A 12240-nucleotide genomic window follows, 5' to 3' on the forward strand; every position below is an offset into this window, starting at 1 on the left:
TTGAAGGAGACGGTGGAGAGGGCATTGAGGCTGTGGAGGAACGGGGACAAGTAAGGGGTCACTTGTCCCCGTTGTGGCGGGGTCAGGAGAGGAATCTGGGGAGGCACCAGTGGATGGGCATGGTATGTTGGATGATGTGGAGGTGGGCTGGGAGCGGTTCCCAGCCAGAAGGTGGAATTCAGGTTGGTGGGCTTCACAAAATGGTGCTCCTGTGCAGGTGAGCTACGGCTAGGAGCAAGTGAAGATCCCACCCCCTGTGGTCTGGTAACGGTGCCCCTCAGGTTCTTCTCCTGCGCTAATAGACATCCTAATGTTAGGACAGGTTATATTGTTATGCATGATGTTCATACATCGGTTTACAATGTTGTAATTGATTATTTATGTTATTTAATAAATGGGCTGCTGTGGCCTTTGTTTAACCAACACATGTCTTATGTCATTTATAGGAGGAAATAAGCTAAAATTAAGTTAAAGGTGTTAAATGATAGATGATCTGGTGGGGGTCATAGCAGCTATAATATCCCCTAGTCAAGAAAGCCCTGGAGGGGACAGAATGGGAACGGAGGGGCCCCATGACAGGGGTATTATGCGGGAAGGTAGGGGTTAAATGTGAGGAGTTTAGAGGAGGGAGCTAGGGAAGCGCGGGCTTTTAGTGAGGGAGTAGGGAGGAGTTAAGGAGGGTATATAGGAGAGGGCATTTGTGCGGGGGCCACAATCTGCGTGGCTGAAGAAGTGTCCCGCCCGCCCACCCTTAATTTTGTCACAGTAGCGGGGTCAGGAGAGGAATCTGGGGAGGCACCAGTGGATGGGCATGGTATGTTGGATGGTGTGGAGGTGGGCTGGGAGCGGTTCCCAGCCAGAAGGTGGAATTCAGGTTGGTGGGCTTCACAAAATGGTGCTCCTGTGCAGGTGAGCTACGGCTAGGAGCAAGTGAAGATCCCATCACCTGTTGGTCTGGTAACGGTGCCCCTCAGGTTCTTCTCCTGTGCTAATAGACATCCTAAAGTTAGGACAGGTTATATTGTTATGTATGACGTTCATACATCGGTTTACAATGTTGTAATTGATTATTTATGTTATTTAATAAATGGGCTGCTGTGGCCTTTGTTTAACCAACACACGTCTTATGTCATTTATGGGAGGGAATAAGCTAAAATTAAGTTAAAGGTGTTAAATGATAGATGATCTGGTGGGGGTCATAGCAGCTATAATATCCCCTAGTCAAGTGGCGGTTGTCCATTTGCCCAAATAGCACACGTAGTAAAGAAAGAAAAATAGGGGGACACTGTATGAAGCTGCAATAGCACTGATGCTACTAGGGTCAGAAATTTTAGTCTGTAACATGAGAAAGGGGAGATTATTCCCTAAAATGCACTGATATAAAGACAATGAAGAATTCTGGAGAATTCATGACTTGGATATTAAAAGTCTTCTTTACACTGAGTGTTCCAGTGCAGTTTCCGAGTTATTGTTGTCATAATCTTATAATAAGCTAAAATAATAGGCTTATGTGGTGACCCAGTATGGAATGCTGTATCCTGTCCATCCTGTCAGGCAGATGTTTCCTTCAGAGTCCGTCTGGGGCCCCATACTCAGGACTCAATATATTATATTATTATTCCATTGTTGTTATTCTGGAATTTTCTATGTTGTTGTTTCTTTAAGTCTGTTAGCAGAGAAGGCGCAGAGTGAATCAGGTGACCTGTCTGCCCCAATGGGAGCCCTCCAAATTGCCCTGTATATAGTGTAGGGGGGGGGGAGCTGCCCAGACTACAGCTAGCAGAGCTCCTGTTCACAGTTGAGCTCCTGAGATACAGTGTGGAGAAGTCAGAGAAAAGTGTGAGGTGATCTGAGGGGGCCTCAAGCTACTCGGAAGTCTAATCCTGTAACCACGCATCTTCTAAGGAAAATCCTCCACGCTTAGGAGAACGTCAAAGCCTAGTGGTAAGCACTAAACCCTGGGGAAGAAAAGCAATGGTCGTCTGTCTGCAGCACCAAAGTCAGCGTGGGTTGTCATTTATCACAAGTCAGGACCATACAGCACAGAGCTAACAACTGCAAGTCCCAGCAAGGGGATAGGCTTGCAAGGTTTACGCTGTACCTCCCTTTGCACCGATCTAAGCTGTAAAGGAATTACCATCTATCCTGCCCTAGTAAATACAGTTATCAGTAACCTTGTATCGGAGTATTTATTTCCCCATGCCTGGCCCAGGAGAAGCTGTCTCAAACTTTGGACCGTGTTTAGGCTAATGGTGCCCTGGCGTCACGAAAAGGTTAATTTCCCGTTATCAACCCCCATGGCACCACACTTGCAAACAGGGATTGTCTGTATAAGAAAACCCTTTTGAAGTCACACGCCAGAGAAAACTGGTATTGTGTTATGCCTGGTGTAAGTCCGGAAGAGGTTTAGCATGACTTCCCTCTTTAGTGCTCGTGAACCTTTAAACCGTGCACCGCCCTCCTGACACTGGGACTGGAAATAAGTCAGTGTTTGAAGGTTAACTATTTTCAATTGAAAATAATTATTCAGTATTTATGGATATTTTATAGGATCATTCTGGGTGAAATTACCCTTTATTACTGGGTCTGCGAACGCTCCAGCTCCTCCGACACGCAAGAACAGGATGGGTTCATTGACAAGGTCTGCAGCTTATCTTTTGTTTGTGATACCTACCCTGATATCAAAAGGATAGGGGATAAGATGTTAAATCGCGGGGATCCCACCGCTGGGGACCCCCGAGATCTCTCCTGCAACACCACCGTTTTTCAGCTGCACAGAGCGAGGATCGCTCTGTGGCTCATGACGGGGGGTGCAGGTTACTGAGTATCGTGATGTCATGGCTCCGCCCCCTAGTGATGTCACACCCCGCCCCTCAATGCTGGTCTATGGGAGGGGGCACTAGGGGGGAAACACATTGAGGTTGTTTATTATGTTATTTATATGGGCCATATTTTCCTTTTTTTGGGGGGTGGGCAGATTTAAATAAGCAAGTTTACTATATGTATCATGCCTTAATATGAAATGCTTTTATTGATGCTTGAATATTATTAGGAGACTTATTATAGGGACTAGTTGGATGCTATATATTTACCTTTTTTTGCCCATACTAGCGTCTGCCTACTTCGTTCATCAATATGTGGCTCCACTCTTTTCGGCACGTGTTCTTCTGAACTGTAAGTCATATCATAACTTACTGTATCTATCGACTGTTTTTGGATATTGATATTTATAGTCATAGACAATTTTATGTGGCGTCATATTGTATCCATACCAATATTGTAAATAATCAGTGTGAATTTTTCCTATTGATACTTGTTTCATACCACCTGAGGAAGTCTACAAGTTTGTAGAGATTTTCTATACAATTTTATTAAGCATTACCATTAAAAGTTCTATTTTAGGGGATTTTGGTTGTTTTCCTTTGTCAGCCACTTTTGTTCCCAAATCCATTATTTGATCTATTTCTGTAAGTGTTATATATACATCTTGGCATAGCCTTGGCTTTCTTTGCCGCCTACATTTCTCATCCTGCTCGATATAATGTAGCTTTCCATGAAACAGACGTCAGCCTCTCCGCCAGTCAGTCACCCTATCGTAGACTCTCCGCACAGCTACCGGGTAGGTTTTTAACATAGTTATATTAAAGTTGAATGTTTTATCTACACTGGGTTAGTGCCGCCTTCTATTTCTCCTATTGAATTATGACTATGTTGTATTTGTGTAAAAAGGACTTTATTTCAATAGTAATTGGTGGTTATAACTGTAGATGAAGACCATACAACCGATTCAGAAAGTTTTCAGACCCCTTCTGTTTTATCACAATTAGTATGTTGCCTTATATTTAAAGGGTACCTCTCATCAAAAAAACGTTTCATATATTATAGATTAATGTATGCAGAATAACTTTACAATTGCATGTTATTAAAAAATATGCTTCTTTCTATTTAATTTTCCACTTTGAAGAAATGACCACTAGGGGTCTCCCTACCAGTCCTGGCAGCAAGCATTTCAGACTCATGCTGGAGTCCTAAACACTACGAGCTGCCAGTCTGCTTTGTTCACAAAGGAGAACACTCAGAACTGCCAGCCTGCTTTGTTCACAGCCTGTTTGGCTGTGAACAAAGCAGGCTGGCAGCTCTGAGTGTTTAGGACTCCAGCATGAGTCAGAAATGCTTGCTGACAGGACTGATCGGGAAAAATACAATAGAAAGAAGCATATTTCTCATTAACATGCTATTGGAAAGTTATTCAACATTCAGTAATCTAAAATATATCAAAAGTTTATTTGATGAGAGGTACCCTTTAAAAAATAATGTTTTTCCCCATCATCCTGCCCCATCATCAATACCTCATAGTGACAAAGTGAAAACAGATCTTTGTTAATTTATTAACCCCTTAACAACACAGGACGTATATTTACGTCCTGCGCCGGCTCCCGCGACATAAAGCGGGATCGCGCCGCAATCCCGCATCATATCGCGTCGGTCCCGGCGCTCATCAACGGCCGGGACCCGCGGCTAATACCACACATCGCCGATCGCGGCGATGTGCGGTATTAACCCTTTAGAAGCGGCGGTCAAAGCTGACCGCCGCTTCTAAAGTGAAAGTGACCCAGCTGCTCAGTCGGGCTGTTCGGGACTGCCGCGGTGAAATCGCGGCGTCCAGAACAGCTGATAGGACACCGGGAGGGCCCTTACCTGCCTCCTCGGTGTCCGATCGGCGAATGACTGCTCCGTGCCTGAGATCCAGGCAAGAGCAGTCAAGCGCCGATAACACTGATCACAGGCGTGTTAATACACGCCTGTGATCAGGATGAGAGATCAGTGTGTGCAGTGTTATAGGTCCCTATGGGACCTATAACACTGCAAAAAAAATGTAAAAAAAAGTGTTAATAAAGATCATTTAACCCCTTCCCTAATAAAAGTTTGAATCACCCCCCTTTTCCCATAAAAAAAATAAAACAGTGTAAAAAAAGATAAAAATAAACATATGTAGTATCGCCGCGTGCGTAAATGTCCGAACTATAAAAATATATCATTGATTAAACCGCACGGTCAATGGCGTACGCGCAAAAAAATTCCAAAGTCAAAAATAGCGCATTTTTGGTCACTTTTTCTACCATTCAAAAATTAATTAAAAGTGATCAAAAAGTCCGATCAAAACAAAAATCCTACCGATAAAAACTTCAGATCACGGCGCAAAAAATGAGTCCTCATACCGCCCTGTATGTGGAAAAATAAAAAAGTTATAGGGGTCAGAAGATGACATTTTTAAACGTATAAATTTTCCTGCATGTAGTTATGATTTTTTCCAGAAGTGCGACAAAATCAAACCTATATAAGTAGGGTATCATTTTAACCGTATGGACCTACAGAATAATTATAATGTGTAATTTTTACCGAAATATGCACTGCGTAGAAACGGAAGCCCCCAAAATTTGGCGTTTTTTCTTCGATTTTGTCGCACAATGATTTTTTTTTCCGTTTCGCTGTACATTTTTGGGTAAAATGACTAATGTCACTGCAAAGTAGAATTGGCGACGCAAAAAAAAAAAGCCATAATATGGATTTTTAGGTGAAAAATTGAAACGGTTATGATTTTTAAAAGGTAAGGAGGAAAAAACGAAAGTGCAAAAACGGAAAAACCCTGAGTTCTTAAGGGGTTAAAAAGGAAAAACAAGTATTCAGACCATTTGCTTTGACCCTTAAAATGTAACTTTGGCTCCTCCCATTTGACCATCTCTGAGATGTTTCCCCACCATGATCGGAGTCACTTGTGGTAAATTCAGATGATTGGACAGGATTTGCGAAGACACAGTCCTGTCTATATAACGTCTCACAGCTGACAATGTGTATCAGAACAAAAACCAAGCGATGAGGAGAGAAAGAACAGCCCGTAGAGCTCAGAGACAGGATTTGGAAAGACATAGCTATGTCTCTATAAGGTATCGTGGCTGACAATGTATATCAGAGCAACAACCAAGTCATGAGGCGAAAGAACTGCCTGTAAAGCTCAGAGACAGGATTGTGTGGAGGCAAGAATATAAAAAGAGAAGGATATAAAAAGAGCTGGTGCCACCTATGAAGGTGGGCAGGGACTTATTACCATCTCATTCCTATATAATACCCTTTTTTATGCTTTTTAAGCAACAACTGCTTTCTGTGTTAAATAGAACCACCCATGAGGTGCCAGTGAATGGCTTCCCCAGCTCAGTTTCCTATGCTCTACAGATCAGTCGGAGTCGATGAGAACTGAAAAAAAGCAACATTTTATAAATAATGGAGATGACATGGGGAGATCAAGCCAAATGTAAATTCTCAGACCCAAAAAGTGGTGGCTTATGTCATGTAGAATAAAAGTGTTTAAATTGGGTAAGCAGGGCCTGTACTAAGGGAATCCGAGGACCCAGGACTGATGATATTGGGAGTAATTTACTTATAGACAAGACCTGGGAAACCCACAAGGGGTGAGTCTTGGCCCCTAAAAAGGTGGTGAAGAAAATCCCAGAGGAAATGAAGGATTGTCAGTGACCAGAAGTGATGGTATCTCAACTAGGAAAGCACCAGCCCAGACTATTCTGTCTGCCTTCCTTTTAAACACACTTCCCCTTTCTGCTACCTCATTAGTTAGGCCACAGGTGGAGGTTACTCCAGGGTTAGCTAAGGAAGTACACCCTTTACTTGCCACACTGTCACAATATATATTATATATAAAATAAATATATATTAATGTTTCACTTACTTAAAGAGTACTTGTCCTGATCTTGATAAATTTCATAACTCTCTCAGTTCATCATAATAACCCAGCAACTGTCTTTATTTTTATAATTTTTTCGTTTTTTACCTTGATACAGTAGAATCTCCTAATAGCGAACACTCAGGAAAAAAACCCGCTATTGAGAGATGTTACCTATTGAGGAAAAAAGGCTTAAAATCTTTCTAAATGACAGAATACTGTACTGTACTCACTCCAGAGTGTAATTACTATAAAACATGATAAAAATCAATATTATAGTAAAATCTCCCAGTGCCGTTTAATCACCGCTTATTACACCCTGTACCATTTCATCCTCCAGTGCCATTTTATTCCCCCTCCTGATCCCTCCAATGCCACTTCATTCCTCCCCCCTTGAACCCCCTGTGCCATATTATTCCCCCTTCCTCTCAGTAAGTGCAGCGCAGAGGAATTCAGGAGAACATCAAACCCGCTGGGGCCCCTGCACCTGAGCCTGCTAGCCAGGTAAGAAGAACAACATGGGAAGGACGGAAGGGGAAAAGTGATGTGGCACAAGAGGTAAGGGGAAGATGATTTGACCCAGGGGGAATGAAATGGCACAGGTGGGATAAAGGGGGGGAAAGAAATTTGCACAGGGGGGGATGAAAGGGAAATTATGTGGTACAGGGGTAATAAAGGGGGGAATGATTTTGCACAAGGGGAATAAAGTGGCACCTGAGGATCGGAGTGGGAGGGGGCAAATGATGTGGCAGGTGGACATACAGAAGAAGTAGACCACTGTTTAAACAGCGGTCTTCTGCTTCTGTGCTGGGGTTGCTGCAGGGGGTGCAGTGGGGGCCAGAGTCTGGGACACTTACTGGGGTATTGGCTGTAGTCCCCTGACGGCGGCCCTGTGTACAAGATAGGGCTGGTACATAAGCCTGGTTGTCCCCTGTTGGGTGTGTTTTGTCCCCTACTGGGAGTGTTTTGTCCCCTATTGGGTTTGTTTCAGTGTCCGCTATTGGCAGTGTCCCCTATTCAAAGGGTGCAAATACAGTGAGTCTTATGGGACTCTGCCGGGGAATCAAAAACTGTCTGCTATTGGAAAGTGTCCCCAATTAGGAGGTGTCCACTATGGGAGATTTTACTGTATTGTGCTGTATATTCTGTTCAGTCTCAGTCAGCTTCATAGACTGAAAAAGAGGCGTTACCCAGCAGGTGTGACATCATCTGAAGCCCTGCTGGGGAGCGTTTCCTCCCTTACACTGCTACACATAGCCCGAGCAGTTCAGTGTGTGATAGGCTGTGATTGGCTATGACTGCGGTTTTCTTTTTGATTTCCTCCCCTACAAATATCAATTATTTTGTTTCTTCATACATTTTATGGTAAAATGATAGGTGTCATTACAAAGTACAACTGGTCATGAAAAAAAACACGTCTTCTGATGGCTTTGTGCATGGAACAATAAAAGAGCTATGTCTCTTAGATGGCGAGGAGGAAAAAACGGAAACACAAAAATGAAAATTGGCCCAAATGGGTAAAGGAGTCTTTTTTTTTTTTTTTTTTCTTTTTCTTTTTTTATTGAATTTTTTCAAATTTTCAAATTAATTAGTTTATTTTTGTAACAGTAAAAGTCAACCAAAACGATCTCCTGCTTTATGACGCTTCTATCACTAAGTAACATGAGAAACAAGGATCAGCGAGTATTTACGTTCAAAATGTTTTATCAATACGACTAACTGCGAGCCGTTCCTGGCACGGCATGGAAAGTGTATGGAGAGCCTTTGAAGTATTTATAGATCTTTCTGAACATGTGAAGTGTGAGAGAGGAAAAAACAGGTCCAGCTCCTCGGGTATATAAGGACTCAGCACCCGCACCATACTGAGCACCCAGAGGAACGGGCACCGAATTATCCCACCTCTCCTTCTACTTGGGTGGTAAGTACTTCTATGTATCATCTTATATACAACCAAGACATTCCATTAGATGAGCAAAGAAGTGCAAAATATTATATAAAATTAGAATAATAATATCACACTTCAAATACAGTATATTATTAATACTTATGTCATATATTATTTATTATTTCATGTAATGAAATAAAAAAGACTTGTACACAGATAAATAAATGGTGAAATATAAACATAATATAATTATTATTTTTTTAAATATGATAATAATAATATAAATAATAATAATATCAAAATATAACTACATGGTAGACAAAAGTTATTCTAGAACAGTGTTTCCCAATCAGGGTGCCTCCAGCGGTTGCTAAACTACAACTCTCAGCATGCACTTGCTTGCTGTTTTTTTTTTTGTTTGTTTTTTTTTAACTTTATAGAGATTTTACGGGGCACAAATCTCTTGTTTGAATCAGCACTCTGCCTCAACAGGGGAGATTTATCAAAACCTGTGCAGGGGAAAAGTGGAGCAGTTGCCCATAGCAACCAATCAGATTGCTTCTGGCATTTTTTTTTTTAGGCCTTTTTAGGAATAAAAGCAGTGATCTGATTGGTTGCTATGGGCAACTGCTCCACGCTCCCTCTGCACAGGTTTTGATAAATCTCCCTTAATATATCTTCTGAATCACGGCCACAGAAAAACGTCTATACTTATGTTTTTTTCCAAACATAAATGGCGTAGACGTCAATTTTTGCTTTTACGTTAGTTTCTATGCTGAAAAATCCTGAAAAACGACCATGCAGTAAAAATCTCCAGTTTTATTTTATTTTTTATATGGTGTGAACATGGCCTTATAATGCTATAGAGACAGTGTACAAATATACAATTAAGATATTTTTGTAGATTTTTTTTTTTTGTTATTTATGGAACAGTGACAATTAATGACATATATATATATATATATATATATATATATATATATATATATATATATACACACTAAGGCAAGAGGAGCGCTGTGCCAATGATTCCAGATCCAGCTTGGTGCTCAGCTCCAGGAACAGACCAATTCCCAAGAAAACATCCAATAAGGTAGAAGCGGCACTCTAATATTGATAGAATCAAAGTTGTGGTTTATTCACACATCTGTGCAAAAACAGCAACGTTTCAGCTTAACAATAAAGCTTGATAAAGGCTTTATTGTTAAGCCGAAACGTCGCTGTTTTTGCACAGATGTGTGAATAAACCACAACTTTGATTCTATCAATATTGGAGTGCCGCTTCTACCTTATTGGGTGTATATATATATATATATAATCTTTATGTTTGTGCAGTCTTCTAGATGTATAAGTATTTGCAGCTGTACAAAAAAAAAAATTTAAAAGGGTACTGCAGCCAAAATTAACTTATCCTCTATCCACAGGAGCTGATTGTGGGGGTCCGATCGCTGGGACCCCTTACAATCTCCGGAACAGGACCCCGTCTTGCTTAGTCAGGAGCATGTGTCATCAGCCAACAGCTGTCCGGGCATGCTGGGAGTTGTAGTTTTGCAACAGCTGGAGGTCCACAGTTTGGAGACCTAAGGCTTAATAGGTTAAGTGACAGATGTTCCAGTTCCTTTTTTACAGATCTGTAGGTGATTTTTTTTTTACACATATCATATGGTATTACACTTGTAAAAATGGCCAGCAGTATAAAGAATGGAGGCTTTTATATATTTACTAGCTGGGTAAACGGTGTTGCCCGTTTTTTTCTTCCTAATCCTTGTTGGGGAGGAAAAGCAACAAAGGCGGAAGCTTTTGACTTCATATCCCGTCCTCATATATTGTTAGAGTAGAGAAAGAGAAAAAAATGGAGAGAGGACAGCGCCTCGTGTGATACCGTAAAACAACGGACCCCAGTTGGAAACCCTGGCAGGGTAAACTCTCACCTGGTGACCCTCTTGAGGGTTATGCGTATCTCCCCGTTTCCAGGGGTGTTGGAAGTGTCCGTGCTGCAGCCGAGGTGCCTTGACTGGTATCCTATGCAGGAACCCGTTGGATAATGGATTATGGAGAGAAAAAGGAGGCCCTTAGGTCCGGCGCTGCTTGGTCCACAAAGGTTCAGTCGAAATAGTGATGGAGGTTAAAAGTGGTTTATTTAAAATTAATAAATAAAACAATTGTCCAAGTGCATGCGATATCCTTTAGGTACAGGTCTAGTTTGAGGGTATTCCCTCAAACTATACCCTCAAACTAGACCCGTACCTAAAGGATATCATTACACCCAACCCACATGTCATTTACCGGAAAAACAAATCCCTCAAAAATATTTTAGCCCCCAGTCGCCTAAAGAATCTTAAAATTGCAACTTCTATACTCCCTTCTATGCCCCCGATAACAGGTAGCTATCGTTGTAACACCGCAAGATGCAAATGCTGCCATTCTATTAGCCATGCTAAAAAAACATTCAAATCTAATATAACCCAAGAGATATTCAACATAAAAACTTTCATGAATTGTAATACGTCATTCACCATCTACCTGTTGGAATGTTCCTGTTCCCTCCAATACATAGGACGCACCATCCAAACCCTGCGCTGCCGCTTAAATAAACATAGATCTAATGTAACAAATGGATACAGTCTCCACAGTGTGTCAAGGCACGCTGCGGTGGTGCATGATTGCCGTTTTTCAGACTTTCGAATTACCCCAATAGAACACATCACAGAAGATACCAACCAAAGATACACGGGTTTACGCCGCCGGGAAAATTACTGGATATTCCGTTTACAAAGTTTACAACCATCAGGTCTCAATGAGTATATCGAACATGTAACTTAAATTGGAATAGCACTACATTGTCTCTCTGAGCCACTTTTATCATAACCATATATTCAACTACACATTCTCCGGTCTAAATAGTCTTTATCATCCTGACTTACAATCAGATTGGATATTCCCAGTACAACACTTACCTTGAATTTTCCGCATCACCCAAATCCACTCCTAATTGGTCACTATCCGCCAGGTGACCTTTTGTTTACATTCTCGTCAAGAGCATACGCCGTGCTGCCAACTGATTGGCTATTGAGTTCTAGCCACACCTCCCCTTTTTTTTTTTTTTTTTTTTTTTTTTTTTGCCTGATTGGCTACATACGCATCATAGCTCCTTTTTTAAATTTAGATTAGCCTTTTAAACATGTCACACGATTCTATGCTGTGTATCAACCAAACATAGGTTTTATTCATTCATATTAACCCTGTCTTGACATCACCTGATACCCTATTGGTTTGGTACACTCTAAGCCTCCCTATGGGTTACGCTGTCTTGCGTCCCAAGCCTCCTTTTGGGTCTTTCTCCAACAAGACTGACGTCATTCATAGCCCAATAAGTATAAATTAATACATATGCGCATGTAAATCCTGTTGTGATCATATCAGTATTAATCTGTATAATCCACATATTCATAATTCTTGTGTATTGTAAGACGTCACATGATTTTAAGTAGTAATGTTCCCCGATCCCGTTCCGGTATGAACACACGCCCCCTGACCTTGAACATCGATTTGGCGCTTTTTCAACGTCTATTTAAAGGTTCATGCTTGTCATCTTACTACACATCTGCAATCTGAAGAA

General features: G+C 41.4%; 1 protein-coding gene across 1 annotated transcript in view; it reads left to right on the forward strand.

The window, feature by feature from the left end:
* Window positions 1–3112: 3112 nt before the first annotated feature.
* The window catches only part of LOC130324636 (kyphoscoliosis peptidase-like), a 50660-nt gene continuing 41532 nt past the window's right edge, over window positions 3113–12240 (forward strand). Inside the window, exon 1 of the mRNA XM_056553265.1 lies at window positions 3113–3174. The gene's annotated coding sequence lies outside the window, so the exon portion shown is untranslated. The remainder of the gene's footprint in view (window positions 3175–12240) is intronic.

This window comes from Hyla sarda, chromosome 1 (genome assembly GCF_029499605.1).
Source record: "Hyla sarda isolate aHylSar1 chromosome 1, aHylSar1.hap1, whole genome shotgun sequence".
NCBI lineage: Eukaryota > Metazoa > Chordata > Amphibia > Anura > Hylidae > Hyla > Hyla sarda.